We start from the raw sequence: 22512 nt of genomic DNA on the forward strand, positions 1-22512 counted from the left end.
TCATGGAACATTCTCCAGGATAGATCATATCTTGGGTCACAAATCAAGGCTTGGTAAATTTAAGAAAATTGAAATTGTATCAAGTATCTTTTCCGACCACAACGCTATGAGACTAGATATCAATTACAGGAAAAGATCTGTAAAAAATACAAACACATGGAGGCTAAACAATACACTACTTAATAACGAAGTGATCACTGAAGAAATCAAAGAGGAAATAAAAAAATACCTAGAAACAAATGACAATGGAGACACGATGACCCAAAACCTATGGGATGCAGCAAAAGCAGTTCTAAGAGGGAAGTTTATAGCAATGCAATCCTACCTTAAGAAACAGGAAACATCTCGAATAAACAACCTAACCTTGCACCTAAAGCAATTAGAGAAAGAAGAACAAAAAAACCCCAAAGTTAGCAGAAGGAAAGAAATCATAAAAATCAGATCAGAAATAAATGAAAAAGAAATGAAGGAAACGATAGCAAAGATCAATAAAACTAAAAGCTGGTTCTTTGAGAAGATAAAATTGATAAACCATTAGCCAGACTCACCAAGAAAAAAAGGGAGAAGACTCAAATCAATAGAATTAGAAATGAAAAAGGAAAAGTAACAACTGACACTGCAGAAATACAAAAGATCATGAGAGATTACTACAAACAACTCTATACCAATAAAATGGACAACCTGGAAGAAATGGACAAATTCTTAGAAATGCACAACCTGCCAAGACGGAATCAGGAAGAAATAGAAAATATGAACAGACCAATCACAAGCACTGAAGTTGAAACCATGATTAAAAAATCTTCCAACAAACAAAAGCCCAGGACCAGATGGCTTCACAGGCAAGTTCTATCAAACATTTAGAGAAGAGCTAACACCTATCCTTCTCAAACTCTTCCAAAATATAGCAGAGGGAGGAACACTCCCAAACTCATTCTACAAGGCCACCATCACCTTGATACCAAAACCAGATAAGGATGTCAGAAAGAAAGAATACTACAGGCCAATATCACTGATGAACATAGATGCAAAAATCCTCAACAAAATACTAGCAAACAGAATCCAACAGCACATTAAAAGGATCATACACCATGATCAAGGGGGGTTTATTCCAGGAATGCAAGGAATATACGCAGATATATTCAATATACACAAATCAATCAATGTGATACACCATATTAACAAATTGAGGGAGAAAAACCACATGATCATCTCAATAGATGCAGAGAAACCTTTCGACAAAATTCAACACCCATTTATGATAAAAACCCTGCAGAAAGTAGGCACAGAGGGAACTTTCCTCAACATAATAAAGGCCATATATGACAAACCCACAGCCAACATCGTCCTCAATGATGAAAAACTGAAACCATTTCCACTAAGATCAGGAACAAGACAAGGCTGCCCACTTTCACCACTCTTATTCAACATAGTTTTGGAAGTTTTAGCCACAGCAATCAGAGAAGAATAAGAAATAAAATGAATCCAAATCGGAAAAGAAGAAGTAAAGCTGTCACTGTTTGCAGATGACATGATACTATATATAGAGAATTCTAAATATGCCACCAGAAAACTACTAGAGCTAATCAATGAATGTGGTAAAGTAGAAGGATACAAAATTAATGCACAGAAATCTCTGGCATTCCTATACACTAATGATGAAAAATCTGAAAGTGAAATCAAGAAAACACTCCCACTTACCACTGCAACAAAAAGAATAAAATATCTAGGAATAAAGCTACCTAAGGAGACAAAAGACCTGTATGCAGAAAAGTATAAGACACTGAAGAAAGAAATTAAAGATGATACAAATAGATGGAGAGATATACCATGTTCTTGGATTGGAAGAATCAATATTGTGAAAATGACTCTACTACCCAAAGCAATCTACAGATTCAATGCAATCCCTATCAAATTACCACTGGCATTTTTCACAGAACTAGAACAAAAAATTTCACAATTTGTATGGAAACACAAAAGACCCCGAATAGCCAGAGCAATCTTGAGAACGAAAAACGGAGCTGGAGGAATAAGGCTCCCTGACTTCAGACTATACTACAAAGCTACAGTAATCAAGACAGTATGGTACTGGCACAAAAACAGAAAGATAGATCAATGGAACAGGACAGAAAGCCCAGAGATAAACCCACGTGCGGCGAGCCGCTTCTGACCAGCAGAATGACGAGTCACCACACGCAAGATTCTTCTCGTATCACACTTTATTGGAGCACAGCTTAGTTGAAAAAAGATGGAAGGAAGACCCTATGCAGCAGAATATGGCAGGCTTTATACTGGCCAGCAGGTCCACACAACAGCCCTGGATTGGTGTGTGTCAGTACATGTGACACTACATTGCTCCGCCTACAATCCACGGGATGCACACGTGGCGCCTTACGCGGCACTCCCGGGTAGTGCAGGCAAGATGCAAAAATGTGATTTCGCCTTCCTCTGGACCAAGAATCCAGCTCCTTCCTGGCGGCGTCCCACACCCACGCACATATGGTCACCTTATCTTTGATAAAGGAGGCAGGAATGTACAGTGGAGAAAGGACAGCCTCTTCAATAAGTGGTGCTGGGAAAACTGGACAGGTACATATAAAAGTATGAGATTAGATCACTCCCTAACACCGTACACAAAAATAAGCTCAAAATGGATTAAAGACCTAACTGTAAGGCCAGACACTATCAAACTCTTAGAGGAAAACATAGGCAGAACACTCTATGACATAAATCACAGAAAGATCCTTTTTGACCCACCTCCTAGAGAAATGGAAATAAAAACAAAAATAAACAAATGGGACCTAATGAAACTTCAAAGCTTTTGCACAGCAAAGGAAACCATAAACAAGACCAAAAGACAACCCTCAGAATGGGAGAAAATATTTGCAAATGAAGCAACCGACAAAGGATTAATCTCCAAAATTTATAAGCAGCCCATGCAGCTCAATAACAAAAAAACAAACAACCCAATCCAAAAATGGGCAGAAGACCTAAATAGACATTTCTCCAAAGAAGATATACAGACTGCCAACAAACACATGAAAGAATGCTCAACTTCATTAATAATTAGAGAAATGCAAATCAAAACTACAATGAGATATCATCTCAAACCAGTCAGAATGGCCATCATCAAAAAATCTAGAAACAATAAATGCTGGGGAGGGTGTGGAGAAAAGGGAACACTCTTGCACTGCTGGTGGGAATGTGAATTGGTACAGCCACTATGGAGAACAGTACGGAGGTTCCTTAAAAAACTACAAATAGAACTACCATATGACCCAGCAATCCCACTACTGGGCATATACTCTGAGAAAACCATAATTCAAAGAGTCATGTACCAAAATGTTCATTGCAGCTCTATTTACAATAGCCAGGAGATGGAAACAACCTAAGTGTCCATCATCAGATGAATGGATAAAGAAGATGTGGCACATATATACAATGGAATATTACTCAGCCATAAAAAGAAATGAAATTGAGCTATTTGTAATGAGGTGGATAGACCTAGAGTCTGTCACACAGAGTGAAGTAAGTCAGAAAGAGAAAGACAAATACCGTATGCTAACATATATACGGAATTTAAGAAAAAAAAATGTCATGAAGAACTTAGGGGTAAGACAGGAAAAAAGACAAAGATCTACTAGAGAATGGACTTGAAGATATGGGGAGGGGGAAGGGTAAGCTGTGACAAAGCGAGAAAGAGGAATGGACATATATACACTACCAAACGTAAGGTAGATAGCTAATAGGAAGCAGGCGCATAGCACAGGGAGATCAGCTTGGTGCTTTGTGACCGCCTGGAGGTGTGGGAGGGAGAGAGACTCAAGAGGGAAGAGATATGGGAACATATGTATATGTATAACTGATTCACTTTGTTATAAAGCAGAAACTAACACACCACTGTACAGCAATTATACTCCAATAAAGATGTAAAGAAAAAAACAAAAAAACAACTTAGACTAAACTAGACTAAACAATGGCCTAGTGACGATTTTTCACTTGACATACAAAAATCATGCAACTCAATACGGTCACCATCTCATTTTTTTTTTTTTTTTTTTTTTTTTTTTTTTTTGCGGTACGCAGGCCTCTCACTGTTGTGGCCTCTCCCGTTGCGGAGCACAGGCTCCGGACGCGCAGGCTCAGCGGCCATGGTGCACGGGCCCAGCTGCTCCGCGGTATGTGGGATCTTCCCGGACCAGGGCACGAACCCGTGTCCCCTGCATCGTCAGGCGGACTCTCAACCACTGCGCCACCAGGGAAGCCCCATCTCATTTTTTATACTGTATAATAGATTTGGTTTTTCTTCAAAAATAACCACTACCTTCTATCCGAAACCCCACCTCCCTGTAAGGAGCATATTATTTTCCTTCCCATCAGATGCTTAGCTTGACCATATGTCTTACTTTGGCCTCATGGTGGACAGAGCATACTCTCCTGCCCCCATAGCCTTGCATCTGATGATTTGGCCAATGGGGTGTTAGCAGAAAGTATGCAAACAGAGGTTTGAAATATCTTTGTGCAGTTGGTCTTGCCCTCTTGTTACCTCTGTCATCACCACGAGAAGAGTTTCAGCAGGAATATGTTGCCCCTTCAGCCTAGGCCCCAGAAGAAACACAAACAGTAAGACTGGGCCAAACCCCAAATGAGGTGCCAAGCCCAACCCACAGGGAGAATTAAAGCCCACCCACACACCCACAGCTAAGCCTAAGTCACCTAACCCACAGCAGCTCTACAGATATATAAGCAAAAATAACTGTTGTTTTAAACCACTGAGCTGTAGGGCAGTTTCTCATTCAGCAATAACTGATTAATACATATTGCAGTTAAATTTTCTGGGAAGCTCCATATCTACCCAAGATTAAGCCTCAGAGGTACAATAACTTGAAAAAACAGAAAACTCATTTAATTTCCTTTATTACTTTAGCGCCAAGAATTTTAATTTTAAAAATGATGAATTACCTTACTTTACTTCTTTTCCTCGCAATTTCTAAATATTTTAACATTTGGCAGTTGGGACCTACCATAATAAAAAGGTTAACTGATACACAAGTCTGCGGTACTTGTCACTCACCTGTTCAGGCATGCTAAGGATCACTTCACTTTAGTTTGCCCTACGTGTTAAATCATTATCAACCTAGCATTATACAACTTAACAACATCCCTTTCTATTAAATAAAATCTTGCAATCAAGGACTGAAATGCATTCTCTAACCTGTTAAACTGACAAGATCCCTCCACAACCCAGAGCCAAGTTATTAATAGAATTCTAATAAAATCAATATTGGGGCCAAAAATCAATAATCAAACTTAACTTGGGACTTCCCTGGTGGCGCAGTGGTTAAGAATCCGCCTGCCAATGCAGGAGACACGGGTTCTATCCCTGGTCTAGGAAGATCCCACATGCCGGGGAGCAACTAAGCCCGTGCACCACAACTACTAAGCCTGAGCTCTACAGCCCACGAGTCACAACTACTGAGCCCACGTGCCACAACTACTGAAGCCCACGCGCCTAGAGCCTGTGCTCCGCAACAAAGAGCAGCCCCCGCTCGCCGCAACTAGAGAAAGCCTGCGTGTAGCAACGATGACCCAACACAGCCAAAAATAAAAAAATAAATAAAGAACATAAAATGATCACTTCAGAAAACCCACAGTAACATTTATATAGAAAGATAATTTACAAGATATATGTTAGAAAGTACCTGAGAATTTAAGAGTACATCCAATTTCCCAACAGTACATTATAATAAAATATACTCAAATTTTAATCATTAAAATATTTAGATTACATCACCCAATATATTTTTAAGTTTAAAGTGATTTTTTTAAAACCATTTTATATTCGGGAATTCCGTGGCAGTCCAGTAGTTAAGACTCCATGCTCTCACTGCTGAGGGCCTGGGTTCAATCCCTGGATGAGGAACTAAGATCCCACAAGCTACGTTATGTGGTCAGAAAAAAAAATTTTTTTATAATTGAGATGTAATTTGAGATAGGACTATAAAATTCACCTATTTATAGTGTACAATTTAGTAGGTTTTAGTATATTCAGAGTTGTACAACAATTGCCAGTAGTTCCAGAGTATCTTTGCCACCCCAAACCCATTAGCAGTCATTCTCTTATTTCTCACCCCCCTTCCAGTCCCTGGCAATTACAAATCCACTTTCTGTCTTTATGGATTTGGCTATTCTGGGTTTCATATAAATGAAATCATAAATACATGTGGCCTTTTGTGGTAGGCTTCTTTCACTTAACGTAATGTTTTCAAGGTTCAAGCAGGGTTGCAGCATGTTTCAGTAATATCTTGTGCTTTACGGCTAAATACTATTCCATTGTATAAATATATCACATTTTGTTTGCCTATCCATCAGTTGATGGATTGTTAGATGGGCTGTTTCTACTTTTTGGCTATCATGAATAATGCTATGAATAATCCTGAAGGAGTTTTTATGTGAACATGTTTTCAAGTTTCCTGGGTATATGCCTAAGAATATAACCATTGGGCCATATGGAAACTCTGTGTTTAACTTCTGAGGGACTGTTTTCCAAATCAGCTGCAACATTTTACATTCCCACCAGCTATGCGTGTGGGTTCCAATTTCTCTACAACCCTGTTAGCATTTATTATTAATTTTTAAAATTTTAGTTATCCTTTTAGGTGTAAAGTAGTATCTCATTGAAGTTTTAATTTGTATTTTCCTAATGAGTAATTATGTTGAGCATCTTTTCATGTGCTTATTGGCCATCTGTATTTCTTCTCTGGAGAAATGTCTATTTGAATCCTTTCCTCATTCTAAAAATTTGGTCATTTTTCCTTTTATCATTGAGTTGAAACAGTTTTTTACCTGGATATTAGACTCTCATCAGATGCATGAACCACAAATATTTTTCTCCAATTCTATTGGCTGTCTTTTCACATTTTTGATAAGAGTCCTTTGATGTACAAAAATTCATCCATGGATGAACACTTAGATTGTTTCCATAACTTGGCTATTGCAAATAACACCGCAATGAACATGGGGGTACATATATCTTTTTGAGGTAGTGTTTTTCATTTTCTTCGGGTAAATACCCAGAAGTGGAATTGCTGGATCATATGGTAGTTCTATTTTTAATTTTTTAAGAAACCTCCATGCTGTTTTCCATAGTGGCTGCACCAATTTCCGTTTCCACCAACAGTACACAAGGGTTCCCTTTTCTCCACATCCTTGCCAACACTTTTTATTTCTTGTCTTTTTGATATCAGCCATTCTAACAGGTATGAGGTAATATAGCATTGTGATTTTGATTTGCATCTCCCTAATGATTAGTGATTCTGAGCATCTTTTCATGTTCCTGTTGACTCTCTGTATGTCTTCCTTGGAAGAATTCCATTCAGATCTTCTGCCCATTTTTTATTTGAACTGTTTTTTTTTCTATTTATTGAGTTATATGAATTCATCATTTATTTTCAGATATATGATGTGCAAATATTTTCTCCCATTCAGTAGGCTGCCTTTTCATTTTGTTGGTTTCCTTTGCTGTGCAGAAGCTGTTTAGTTTGATGCAGTCCCACTTGTTTATTTTTGCTTTTGTTGTTTTTGCTTTTGGTGTCAGATTCAAAAAATCATCACCAAGACTTATGTCAAGGAGCTAACTGCCTATGTTTTCTTCTAAGAGTTTTATGGTTTCAGATCTTATGTTCAAGTCTTTAATCTATTTTGAGTTAATTTTTGTGTATGGTGTATGATAGTGTTCCAGTTTCATTCTTTTACATGTGGCTGTCCAGTTTTCCCAACACCGTTTACTGAAGAGACTGTCCTTTCCCCTGTATATTCTTAGCGCTCTCTCTCTTTTTTTTGCCACGCCATGTGGCTTGCAGGATCTCAGTTCCCTGACCAGGGATTGAACCTGGGCCACGCAGTGTTGTGAAAGCCTGGAATCCTAATCATTAGGCCACCAGGGAACTCCCATTGGCTCTTTTTTCAGTTAAGTTTTTAAATGAGGAAATGTGACTCCTTCAACTTTATTTCTCTTTTTCAAGATTGTTTTGGCTTTTTGATATTAATTTTAAGATCAGTTTGTCAATTTCTGCCCAAAAAGTCAGCTAGGATTTTGATAAGGAATTGCACTGAATCTGAGGATCAAGTTGAGGAATACTGCCATCTTAATAATATGTCTTCCAATTCTTGAACATAGATATCTTTTCACTTATTTAGGTCATCTTTAATAATTTTAAACAATGTTTTGTAATTTTCAGTGTACAAGCCTTGCATTTCTTTTGTTACATTTATTCTTAAGTATTTTATTGTTTTTTTATTCTACTATAAAAGGAATTATTTTCTTAATTTCCTTTTTGGATGGTTCATCACTAGTAGAGAGAAATACAATTGCTTTTTGTATGTTGTTCTTGTATCTTATAACCTTGTTGAATTCATTTATTAGCTCTAACAGGTTTTTTTGTGTGGATTCCTTAGGATTTTCTCCATATAAAACCGCGTCATCTGCAAACAGATATAGTTTTACTTATTCCTTTCCAATCTGGATGCCTTTATTTCTTTTTCTTGCCAAATTGTCCTGGCTGGAACCTCCAGTACAATGTTGAATAAAAGTGGCAAAAGCAGATATCCTTGTCTTATTGCTGATCTTAGGAGGAAAGCCTTTAGTCCTTCACCGGTAAGTATAATGTTAGATACAGGCTTTTCATAGATGCTCTTCTATTGCAGCTTTGTTGAATGTTTTTATCATGAAAGATGTTAAATTTTGTTAAATGCTTTTTCTGCATCTATTGAGGTGATTATGTGATTTTGTTCCCCTTTATTCTATTAACATGGTATCTCACCTTGTTAATTTTCATATGTTGAACCAACTTTGCATTGATAGGATAAATCCCATTTCGTCAGGGTGTATAATCCTTTTTATATGTTGCTGGATTCAGTTTGCATGTACTGAGTTGAGGAATTTTTATGTGTATATTTATAAAAAATATTGAACCATAGTTTCCTTTCTTGTGATGTCTTTGTCTAATTTTGGTATCAGGGTTTTACAGTGGCCTCATAGAATTAGCTAAGCTGTATTCCCTCCTCTTGCATTTTTTGGAGGAGTTTAGGAATGCTTGATGTTAATTCTTTAAACACTTGATAGAATTCACTGGTAAAGCCATCTGGGACTGAGTTTTTCTTTTTGGATGATTTTTTGGTTACTAATTCAATCTCTACATTTGTTATAGGTCTATTTGGATTTTCTATTTCTTCTTGACTCAATCTCTTTCTAGGAATTTTTTCATTGTATCTAGGTTATCAAAATGGTTAGTGTATTCAACTGTTCATAGTATTCTCTTATAATCCTCTTTTATTTCTGTGAGGTTGTTAGTAATATCCCCTCTCATTCCTCACGTTAGTAACCTGAGTCCTTTTTTTCTTGCTAAAACCATTTTTTAAAAAAGAGAAAAGCAAACTAGGCTACCTTTAATTTCTAGGCACAACAGCAAATCAGAAACTGTCAATTCTGTATATTGCTCCAAATTTCATGGAGACAAGAACAACACTGACCTTAAGTAGCAGCTGCTTCCATCCTTCTAATCCCACTTCTCATTCTTGAGAAGCAAAGTCTCTGTGAACCAGCTGCCCCATATGGGGTAGCTTCCAAAGACAGAATTAAGTATCAACCCAAGGCTTCTACTTATTTTTAATTTTTACTCAGTTTCTCCAGATACACAAGGGGAGGCGGTCCTAACCAGAGAGACCTGTGTTTATAATCTATTTTGAGAACTTTATGCTTGATATTAACAGACCATCCAACTACAATTTCTGTATCCTTAAAATAGGCAGAACACAGAGTAGCAGTGCATTACACGTATCCAATACAAGATGCACTTGGAAGAAGTGGAATTTTCACAGTAGGAAAAAAAAAATGTGTGTCCTCCACCGACAGCCTCCTTCTTGGATTCGTGCCCAGTATTCAATGGGTCATGATCATTTCTGTTACAGGTCTCAAAAGCAGGAAGTAAACAGGGGCAGCAGCATTCATCCATCTACACTCATGTACAGATTAGAATGTTCCTTAAATCACCCAAAGCTTAAGGACAAACAGAAATATTAGCAAATTGAAGGGTACTAGAATAAAAAATTAGTATTTGTTCTGGTGTATATCTGCTAGAAATGATACAGGTTCCCACCCTGCTGAGTACTACCAGTGGGCTCCTATTTTTTGACAAAGTGGGTAGTAAATGGGAACTCAAGACAAAGATGCAGGGACATCTAGAGCAGACACAGGGAGGCTGAAAACTATAAACTCCCAAATCCCTTGCCTAGGGATTTGGGAGGTACACACACCCCCCAACCAGCCTTCTGAGTTAAAACCTTTCAGTTACTGCACCTGGAGCAGATGCCTCAAAAAGAAATACATACCAATTCTCCCCAGTCATATGAGAATTAGATCCCAACACAGTCCAAAGAAATAAGAGACCAGTCCTAGGAGGAAACAGTCTCTACACTAACCATCAATAGGAGTCTGGAGAACAAGAGTGAATCTAAAGGTAATAAACCAACAAAGATGGAATATAAGGCTTGATAAGACCATTTATTGTCATGGGTGGACTCACATGATATTCTCTTTCTTCAAAGGGCCAGATAGCAAATATTTTAGGCTTTGTAGCTCACATACAGTCATGATTACGTATTCTTCTTTGGTTTTTTGTTTATTTTTTTTTTTACAACCCTTAAAAAAAAATGTAAAACCATTTTGAGGAATGAAGGAAAGGAGGAGAACTGACTAAATTTGGCCCAAGGGACAAAACAGTTTATCAGCACCTGCTCTAGAGCACACCAAAGCATTAAATAGTCTGTTAGGGGATTTCCCTGGTGGTCCAGTGGTTAAGACTCCATGCTCTCATAGCTGAGGGCCCGGGTTCAATCCCTGGTCAGGGAACTAAGATCTCACAAGTGGCGTGGTGTGGTAAAAATCAAACCAAACCAAAAAGCCAAGAACCTTAAAACAAAAAGCAATATTAAAGAGTCATACCTTAATGATAAAAGCTTCAATTCAACAGGAAGATGTAACAATTTCAAACTGCACACACCTAAAAACATAGTCTGAAAACGTGTAATTCCCAAATTGATATATAGAGTCCCCTAATTACAAGTACTACAAGGAGAAATATATAAATCCAAAACTGTAACTTAGAGATTTGGCAACACCCCTCTCAGCAAGTGATAGAACAAGCAGACAAAAAAACAAAACAAATGAACAAGAAATTCAATGTACAGAATTATGAACTAATTATACAGAATTATGAACAAGACAAGTAATTTTAAACTTGAACTAATAAAGATATACACGGGGTTTCCCTGGTGGCACAGTGGTTAAGAATCCGCCTGCCCATGCAGGGGACACAGTTCAAGCCCTGGTCCGGGAAGATCCCAAATGCCACAGAGCAACTAAGCCTGTGCGCCACAACTACTGAGCGTGTGCTCTAGAGCCCACAAGCGACAACTACTGAAGCCCGCGCACCTAGAGCCCGTGCGCCACAAGAGAAGCCACTGCAATGAGAAACCCACGCACTGCAACGAAGAGTAGCCTTCGCTCACCACAACCAGAGAAAAGACCGCGCACAGCAAAGAAGACCCAACGCAGCCAAAAAATAAAATAATTAAAAAAAACAAATATATACACATTATCCCAACAATTGCAAAATATATTCTTTTCAAGCACACACAGAACATTTACAAAGGTGTCCCCAAATACAAGTCCTAAAGCAAGTCTCCACAAACATCTAAGGAATGATACCACAAGTGCTCTCTGATCACAATGCAATTATACTAGAAATGAATAATCCACAAAAGTCTAAGTAGAAAATGCCCAGATGTTTGGAAATTTTAAAAATCTGTTTTACATAAACCATAAGAAATCACACTTAAGAAAACCACAAGGTGGGTGAACCTGCCCTACCAGATATCAACACTTATTGTAAAACCACAGTAACGTGTGATATTGGTTCAGGGATAGACAAATAGACCAATGGGACAGAACAATGACACAAAACAGAGTGCCCAGGGACTTCCCTCATGGTCCAGTGGTTAAGACTCCGCACTCCCAATGCAGGGGGCCTGGGTTCGATATCTGGTCAGGGAACTAGATCCCACATGCCGCAACTAAAAGATCCCGCACGAGGCAACGAAGATCCCGAGTGCCGCAACTAAGACCCGGCGCAGCCAAATAAATAAATAAATGTCGGAAAAAAACAAAACAAAACAGAGTGCCCAGAATCAGGCTCACGTTTATGGTCAACTGGTTTATGATATACAATACCATAGCTGGGAAAATAGATTTTTTAAAGAAATAGTACTGGGACAACTGGATATCATATGGGGAAAATAGTGAAACCGGATTCCTACCTCGAACCATATACGAAAGCAAATGCCAAATGGACTGATCATAGATATAAAATGTAAAAGGTAAAACATAACCTACAGAAGATTAGTATGTACAGATTATATTATTAAAATCCTACAAATCAATAAAATAGCCAATCAAAGGAAAAAACAGACAAGAAATTTGAACAAGCTCATCACAAAAAAAAGGAGGAAGAGAGATGAAAGGAGAAAGAAATCCAAAAAGGCAATGGAAAACCACCACAATGGGCTAAAATTTAAAAGTCTGAGAATTCTGGGAATTCCCTGGCAGTCCAGTGGTTAGGACTCCATGCTTCCATTGCAGGGGGCACAGGTTCCATCCCTGGAACTAAGATCCCACAAGCTGCATGACAGGCCCCCCCCCAAAAAGTCTGAGAATTCAAAGAATGTAAGTAATTTGCTGCCAGTGGCAGTATTAACTGCACAAACACTTTAGAGAACAGGCCAAGAGAGCAACCAACCCACAATGAAACAGATGGAATGAAGGATCCCAAAAGGAACCCTGAAGGTAGTGTGGGTGGGTTAGAGAAGGGATTGGACCTGCTGTTTGAGTACAAAAAATAATAGTCGGGCATGTGACATGGGGTTGGGGACATTGGGGAGAAAAATTGCATGTGACATGGGGTTGAGGACATTGGGGAGAAAAATTGCCCTAACATCTTAGGAAATTAAGCAAAAGAAAAGTGAGGCAATTACTAACTCCATGAAAAAGTGAAAAGGGGGATATAGTTTCAGAAAAATACTTAGCTCGGCAGTAAACAATATTTACATAGTTATAGTACCACTCACTATTGGCTTAAACAATTTGAAATGTAACTCTATTAAGGTATATGGGGAAGAAAGCAGGAGAGCCAATTCTCAACTATGGAGGCAAAAAGTCAATAACATCTGAAGTTGATCAATCAAAATATAGAAGTTATTGCATACCACCAAAACTATGGAGCTAGATATAAAGAAAACAGCTAGGACAGTGAAAGTGGCAGCTCCTGGAGAAAGGTACTGGGAGATGGGGAAAGGTGAGGAGTGGGATGATATTCAACACTGTATGGCTTTTAGTGCAATTTGACTTTAATAACAATGTACATGTATTACTTTGAAATTTTTGAGAAAGTTCTCCACTTTTATTGCATTTCTGTCCATTTATCCTGACACTCAACAGGTCAGGCATATAAAGGTTTTAACCATTTTTTAAATTTAGAATGCGCATACAATGTATTTTAAAATCTCACCAAAATGGAAATTCTGAAAATAATTTATCCCAATTTACTCAATAGGTAAAGAAAATGAGAACAAAAAGAATCTAGAATCTAGAAATGCCTGAGAATATAATCTGAAATACAAAAAATTTAAACTCACAGGAATACTATTCATAGAGATTTTTACTGAACTACTAAACATCTGAAACTTTAACATGTCAATAACTGAACCCCTAATCTTGCCTCCTAAACCTAAAGCTTCCAAAGGATTTTCCCCCTCATCTCAGTAAATGACATGTTCATCCTTAATTGTTTAGAACAAAGCCTTGGAGTCAACCCCAACTTTTCTCTTAAACTTCATATCCACTCAAGCCATCATTAACTCACCTACCTTCAAAACACATCCAAAATCTGACCACTTAGCATCTCAACCACTATCACCCTGGTCCAAGCTATCACTATCCCTCACCTGGATTTCTGCAACAGCTTCCTAATTGGTAACTGTGCCTTCAGCCTTGTTCCTCCCTCCCCTGCATCCCCCGCCCCCTTCAGCTTCTTACACAAAACAGCCAAGGTAGTCCTTTTAAAATTTAAGTCAGGCTCCATTATTTCTCTGCTCAAAACCTTTCAGTGACTTCCCATCTCAATCAGAGCAAAAGCAAAGGCTCATATTAACTATTAACTACTTCCTAGTTTTTCCCCTGGTCACTCTGCTCCAGTTTTCTTGGCCCCCTTGCTATCCCTTGACTGCATTAATCATATTCCCACCTGAGACTAATAAGTGTTCCAGGCAGAAGGAATAGCTCTGCTTTCAAATAACTGATAACTTTTCTGTTCCAGAATGCAGCAAAAAAACAAGTTACCCAAAATAATACAAAATTTGTCTTGATAACAAAACTAGTGTGCACATGTGCATGTGCACACACACACTACACACACATTTCTAATCTCATATACAAAAAGATACATGAAAGCCTTAAATTAAAACAAGTTAGCATTTTTAACACAACATGGGCATAGCCAAGTGGTCCACCACTACCAAGTAAAATTGATAAAAGGAACACAGAGATGACTGAATTTTAGGAATTCTATTAATACATGACATCAACCAGTCAAATAAAAACAACTACCCTATCACCTCAATGTAACCACCCCCATGCCCACCAGAAAAACACTTCTTAAAATCAAACAGCCTTTTTTCTATACAACCCTAGGGCTATTTTGCCCAACATGCTTTTGATATTTCATACATCATTGGAAACTTCTAGCCATCTCAAGGTGTAGTAATTCTGTCAAAAGATTTACTGCAGAATTCAGCTCAGGACACCTCTCAATTCCAAAATAATTTACTTAAGGTCTATTTCCCCAACTTGAAACTTCAAAAGTCTCTTCAGTTCCATAAAACACTGGTACAAATTCAGAAAGCCATCCAACCAGCTGGAAAAGATTTTGCTTCTGAGATCACAGGACAACTTTTCAGCAGTCCTCAGTTTGAACCTGGCATAAAGCAAAGACTAAAAGGTCTATCAATAGCATCATTTTTCTAACACCAAAGACCTTCAATTTGCACAGATCCAGTCTCAAAGGCCCTAGAAGTCATGCACATCCACCAACCAAATGCAAGCTCCTCATATCGGTTATCATTTCCTTTATTATCTTCCTCCTGACTCTATTTCCACAGTGGATCTCACTCTTTCTTAACCCTCTCCTTTGGAAGCCCACATAAACCCTTTCCCAGTGAAAATATGAATCTTGAGGTCATCCTGGATCATTCACGTGGGCCCTAAATCCAGCGACAAGTATCCTTATAAGAGACACTCACAGGGAGACAAACACAGAAAGTAGAAAACAATGTGAAAACAGGCAGAGATTGGGGGTCTGTGCTCACGAGCCCAAGAATGCAAGGGCAGCCACCAGAAGTTGGACAAGGCCAAAAACAAACTCCTCTCTAAAACCTATGAAGAGAGCATAGCCATGCCTACATCTTGATTTCTGACTCTGGGCATCTAAAACCGTGAGAAAATAAATTTTTGTTGTTTTAAGCCATTAAGTTTGTGGTAATTTGTTACAGAAGACATAGGAAACTAATACACCTCCTAAGCAGGCTGTATCACATCAAGGGACCTACAGTGTTCCCAGCACAGCAGTTTCATCTCACATGCAAAATTTTTTCCACTTTTCTTTCAAGGTTTATGCCATTCTGCTCTTATACCTTCTTTCTTCACTATAGTAATCTATTGATCACCAAAAACTCTTCAAGCATAATCTTCTCAAACCGAACTATTACAAACATCATAGGTTTTAAAATTCACATGAATGACCATAGGTTCTTAATCGCCTAAACTCTGATAACCTACCAATTCTTAGTCCATTTCAACTACACAATCCTTTTGCCACATCCAAGAGATAAGAGAAATATTCACTGAAAATCTGAGTCTGGTGGCTTGTCAAGTTCATAACCCCTTTCTGAAAATTCACCATGCCGACACGTACCTGCTTTAAAAAAAAAAAAAAAGTGCGGGCCCTTAGGTAGTTCATAAATAGTTATATCCTGAAACTCCTGCCCCTATGCCCCCAAAGAGATTACTGACCGAAGAGCAGCCAACATGCAAGGTTTCCAATCTCACCACTACTAACATTTTGGAGCAAATAAAATCTTTGCGGGGGGTGGGGTGGTGGTGGTGGTGGTGTTTGTCTTGAGCATGGAGGGTATTTAACAGCAGCATCCCTGATGTGTACCTGCTAGATACCAGGAGCACCTTCCCCTCAGTTCTGACAATCAAATATATCTTCAGACAATGCCAAGTATTCCCTGGGAGGCAAAAATCATCCCTGGTTGAACATCTGGCTTACCTCGTTTTAATTCCCCCAGAGGAAATTTCTCAGCAACCTTCTGAGTCCTGAATTATCTTCAGGTTTCTATAAGGTCTAGTGTTTGGTGATTCCTGTTTTTTCCTTGCACAAGATCTGGCTCTACAAATAGTCTTCTCTTCCTTATTTCTCTGTGTATCCTGCCAATCCATTCACACACTATTTAGGGTAATCCAAGTATTTCTCACCTTCTAAAACGCCCAATTAATACCTACAGACTAAAAAGCATTTTAAAGAACATAAACTAATTACCACTAACCAAAAACATATAAAATGTCACAACTGAAGCAACAATAAACCATTAACAGAATACAACAAAAACACACACAGTAATACAAGGTATCGTCCCTAATAAATTTTTCCAAACATTCAAAGACAAATTCTCTCTATTACACTAGATTTATAATAGATATTCAGTAAAACTCAACATTACTCTCAACATTATTAGTTAAAACTCGAAAAAAGACAGACATGGACAATTTAATTTTTTTAATTCTCTTCTTCCACTGGCCTCTTAACAAATTAACATTCCCCAAGTGTTGTTCTCTTACCACAAAAGACACACATTAGATAATTTCATCTATACTCATACTTTCGATTACTATCTGTAAGCCATTAACATACAAATGAATATCCCCAACACAATTTCCATCCCTAGTGATACTCAGATATCCAACAACATACTGGACATGTCCATCCTGATGTCTTAAAGGCACCTTAAACTCAACTATCTAACAGTCAGGTCATTCCACTATGTCTGTTCTCCACAATTTATGATACTACCATCCACCCACATCAAGAAAATAAAACCAAAAAAAAAAAAAAATTTACATGACAGCAACGATGACAACAGTAGCATTTACATTAACAAAAATATCAAAAATAGCCCAAATGTCCAAAGGAGAAAAAAACAAAATGCCAAGGTAGAATTTTGATAGTCATTAGAAATAAGAAGTACATAAATTGCATAAAGTAATTTTGTAAGAAAGAGATAAATTAATGTGTCATATATAAGTATTCTAACACAAAGAAAACACACTGAAAGAATACACACTAAAATATCAATAGTACTTACCTGTAGGGTGGTAAAAGATGGAGATGAAAGGGTATACAAAGAATTTTTTAAAATACCTTCCCATTTTACTTATACGTTTATGCAATGTTTGAATCTTTCACATCAAAAAAGAATGTACTTATCAGTCGTGAAATAAATAACTATATAGGGCTTCCTTGGTGGTGCAGTGGTTGAGAATTCACCTGCCAATGAAGGGGATACGGGTTTGAGCCCTGGTCCGGGAAGATCCAACATGCCGCGTAGCAACTAAGCCTGTGCGCCACAACTACAGAGCCTGCACTCAAGAGCCCGCGAGCCACAACTACTGAAGCCCGTGTGCCTAGAGCTCGTGCTCCGCAACAAGAGAAGCCACCACAATGAGAAGCCCGCACACTGCAAGGAAAAGTAGCCCCCGCTCGCCACAACTAGAGAAAAGCCCACGCGCACAGCAACGAAGACCCAACGCAGCCAAAAATAAATAAATAAATTTATACATATAAAAAAAACTATATTGTGTTTATATCTATGTAAAATATATCGGGAAAGGTCAAAAGTGAAACTGGATGTCTACACAATAACCTGTACACAAATGTTCAAAGCAGCATTATTCATAACAGCCAAAAAGTGGGCATAACCCAACTGTCTATGAACTAACGAATGGATAAATAAAATGTGGTATGTCCATATAATGGAATATTATATTTAGCCATAAACAGGAATGAAGTACTGATACATGTTACAACATGGTTTAACCTTAAAAACATTATGCTAAGTAAAAGAAGCCAGTCACAAAACGCCACGTGTTGTTTGATTCCATTTATCTGAGATGTCCAGAACAAACAAATCTTCAAAAAAAGAAAGCAGATTGATGGTACTAAGTGGGCAGGGGAAAAAAAAAAAGGAATAACATGTTAGTATAGGTATTTTCATCATTTTTGGAATGATGAAAATATGCTAAAATTAGTGGTAATGGTTGCACAACTCTGAATATACTGAAAACCCCAGAGTTGTATTCTATAAGGGTTGATTTTATCTCCATAAAGCTATTACCAAAAAAGTGAATCTGAAATGAAACAGACTTTAATATGCATCAGGCTTTTTAAATAAACCTAAATTTGTCTTATGAAAATTATCTATTTTTGTTTTTGAAGAAAAATTTCATTTAGTGACCATGGTCACAACAAAGTTTCAAATACTAGTTGAAATGATTTAACAAAATAAAACAAATTTCCATGTCAACAGGATTATCTTCATTAACACTACTAGTATTTATTTAATAACTCAATTTTCTGATGGGTTAATATAGTCTAAAACAATATATTTTAAACATAAACAGTGACAGATGCTAGGGATCAGCATATTTTCTATCTCAAATACCTTACAGATAAATTATCTAGGTATTATATATCTTCTAAAGTGGAACTATATCTGCATTATAAAGGATACGTCCGAAAGACTGTACTGGGCTTCCCTGGTGGCGCAGTGGTTGAGAGTCCGCCTGCCAATGAAGGGACACGGGTTCGTGCCCTGGTCCGGGAAGATCCCACGTGCCGCGGAGCGGCTGGGCCCGTGAGCCATGGCTGCTGAGCCTGCGCATCCGGAGCCTGTGCTCCGCAACGGGAGAAGCCACAACAGTGAGAGGCCCGTGTACCGCAAAAAAAAAAAAAAAAAAAAAAAAAGAAGAAGAAAGACTGTACTATCTGTAGGGTAAAAAAATAAGTTAAATTATACTTGCCTTTCTCTTAACCATCACTAAAGATGATACAATAGAAATATTTCCTCATATAAAGTCCTTAGAACAGTTCCTGGCACATCATAAGCATTTATTAATTTACTGATATAATATTTTTGATGAAAAGAAAACATGAAAAAAAATATTTACCTTAGTTACTCATTTCACTTAACTAATTATCAACTCTATTTCCATATTACCTTTATCCCTTTCAGCTTCAATAAATACATTAATTCTAAACTATTAAATTATTTACATTAAAGCAGCAGTTCTCAAAGTGTGGTACAGGGACCACGGGGATTCCAGAGACCCATTCGGGGGTTCATGGGATCAAAATCATACACAGGTAAAAGATCAATTCAAAGCACAAACAGACCAATGAAATTTAATGCAACATTGTGTGAAAAGTATATAGATACAGTTTCAGATTCCACATTGCAACTAATCTTTAAGAAATTACCACTTGTTGGGACTTCCCTGGTGGTCCAGTGGGTAAGACTCAGTGATCCCAAATGCAGGGGGCCCAGGTTCAATCCCTGGTCAGGGAACTAGATCCCACATGCATGCCACAACTAAGAGCCCACATGCAACTAAAAAAGGATCGGGTACGCTGCAAGGAAGATCCCACGTGCTACAACTAAGACCTGGTGCAGCCAAAATAAATAAATATCAAGAGGAAAAAAAAAAAACCTTTATTTAAAAAAAAAAAGGCAATTACCACTTGTTGAGTTTTGTTGTAGAGTCAAAGAAGAGTATCACAATTATCTGAAAATGTTATTAAAGTACTCCTCCCAACACACTGGTGTGAAGCTAGATTTTCTTCATATGCTTCAACCAGAACAACATATAAAGATTGAATGCTGAAGCTGATAAGAGAATCCAGCTGTCTTCTATTAGGCCAAACATTAAAGAGATTTACAAAAATGTAAAACAGTTGCCATTCTTTCACTAATTTTTTTTGTTTTGGAAAATAGTTTTTCATTTAAAAAGTTATTTATATTAACCTGCAGTTAGTTTATTATTTATTTTTCAATGAATTAATAAATATACTTGTTAATTTCAAATACAATAACTGTGAATAGATATAACCCACATAAAACAAAAGCTATTTGGAGTCCTACATAATTTTAAGAATGTAAAGGGATCCTGACCAAAAAGTCTGAGGCCACTATATTAAAGTAATACTTAAGGGAATTCCCTGGCAGTCCAGTGGTTAAGACTCCACCCTTTCACTGCCGAGGCCAGGGTTCCATCCCAGGTAGGGCAACTAAGATCCTGCAAGCTGCGAGGTGAGGCCAAAAATAAATTAATTAATTAAATAAAAATTAAAGTAATACTTAAAACCCCATTTTTAATTTATATTCTGAGTTTTATCTCTCATGAGTCTCACATATGAAGCCATAAATCTTTAAAGTAAGCTGAAGAGCGCAGATGACATAAATCTTGATTTCTTCAGGTGTACTAAAATGAAGTTAAGCTTAAGATGTAGCTCCCTCAAAAAAGACAGGATGGTCAAGTAAACAGAATGATGTTATTGTCAAAAGTAACCACAGTATGCAGAAATAGAGCCAAAGAACTTTCGCTGTGCCAACAAAAAGGGATGCACAGAAAAACACTGAAGGCTGAGCTTCAGAGGGGTTAACAGAGCCCTTAATTGAATTATGTATGGTAACAATTTTACTGGAGTTGGTTTCTACCTACCATCTAAACTTCTGATCACCTTCAGCTGAGGTTATTCAAATTACTCAACATGTAACATAAATCTGCTAACAAAACTCACGAAAAAATATTTAACTATTAAAAAAATCCATTGTGCAATGCTAGTCTCCTTCATTATTAGAATAATTACAGTCAGCTTTGTGCTGTGATGAATTACCAGGCTAAAAAGGGCCATCCAGCAAAAGAGGTTAATGACATCCATTAATTAGGGTCCTTTTTCAGTTCTTCTGGAAGCATAATTTACTGGTTTAAAGGCCTAGCACAAAATCTTGTTTGGGTCTGATGTTAAAAAAAACTACTTTTTAACTACAGAATTATAATACTAATCAACGAGAAATGACAGCATATTTTCTTTACCCGGGAATTGGTAAGGTGGGCAGAAGCTCATAACATAAGGGAGGTTTTGTTCTAAGAAGGGTACTTCCAAAGACACACATCTGACCTAAGGGGCATACACTGCATTCTGCCCAAAAGGGGGAAGTGTCTGTTACAGCTTTCTCATTTCTGCACATGCTCTAGGTCTGAATTTGCAGATTCCAAATTAAGCACTTTTTATCCCACTCTCATTTCTAATTCCACGGTGAGATTTTTTAAAGTTTTTCAAATTAAAAAAGTTCCATTGGTATTGATGCCTTGTGTAAAGCAGAAACTAAGGACTTAATCAGAAGAGGCTGAATATAACATAATTCACGGCATCCAAAATGTTTGAAATTGAAATTGTGTTTTACCTTTTTTTTTTTTTAAATAACGTTTAGGTGAGGAAAAAACAAAGCACACCGACATCCCACTCTTCCACTAAGTAGCATTCTTTTACGGGTTTCTGTTAAGGCTATTTACTGAAACATCGTTTGATAATACTATTCAAATACTGTGTGCTGCAACTACTTCCTGCTAAAAGAATCCCTTTTCAGCTACCGAAGGCTACCCGAAAACAAGATGCACAGTACTTCTAAAACCTCAAGGATATAACTCCTTCCTCCTCCCCCGCCCCCACTCCTGGAAAATACCGTACGTGCGGGTTTTCAAAACAAAACATTTGGGGATGAGGGAGGGGGAGGTTAAGGGTGTGGGGGTGGCAATGTTCTCCAATTTTTGGAGTTGCTATCTCTCCCATTCTGCCCGAGAAAAACAAACCCCCGTTATAAAACAATCTTAAGAATAGTGATCAAAATCGAGGACCCAATTCCCTTCTGCTCGCATCTATCTCTACAAACTTCACTATGCCCCTCAACACACCCAATTTCTACTCCAGAGCAGCCCTCCCTGCGCTCAGACAGTCCTGTCCAACCAGAACCACACTATGACCTTGGACCCGGGCCACCGCTCCCCTCCCAGTCTAAGGGCCGTGAGGCCAGGACCCTCACATCCCGCCCAGCAGACTGCAGAGGCCTCAGGGTTCACGCAGGGTCAGCGGGGGGCGACGGGCAGGGGAGCGAGCCGCAGGACCTTAGCTCCGCCAGGGCTGGAACGGCGGGTTCGGGGGAGACGCACGGAAGGAAAGACGCCGGGGGTGGGGACGAGGCAGGGCAACCTGCGGGCCGGCGCCGACA

At 38.1% G+C, this 22512-nt stretch overlaps 1 protein-coding gene across 8 annotated transcripts in view; it reads right to left on the reverse strand.

The window, feature by feature from the left end:
- The window catches only part of ESCO1 (establishment of sister chromatid cohesion N-acetyltransferase 1), a 90684-nt gene that overhangs the window by 67637 nt on the left and 535 nt on the right, over positions 1–22512 (reverse strand). The gene's annotated exons all lie outside the window — the stretch shown is intronic.

Source organism: Tursiops truncatus, chromosome 13 (genome assembly GCF_011762595.2).
Source record: "Tursiops truncatus isolate mTurTru1 chromosome 13, mTurTru1.mat.Y, whole genome shotgun sequence".
NCBI classification, from domain to species: domain Eukaryota; kingdom Metazoa; phylum Chordata; class Mammalia; order Artiodactyla; family Delphinidae; genus Tursiops; species Tursiops truncatus.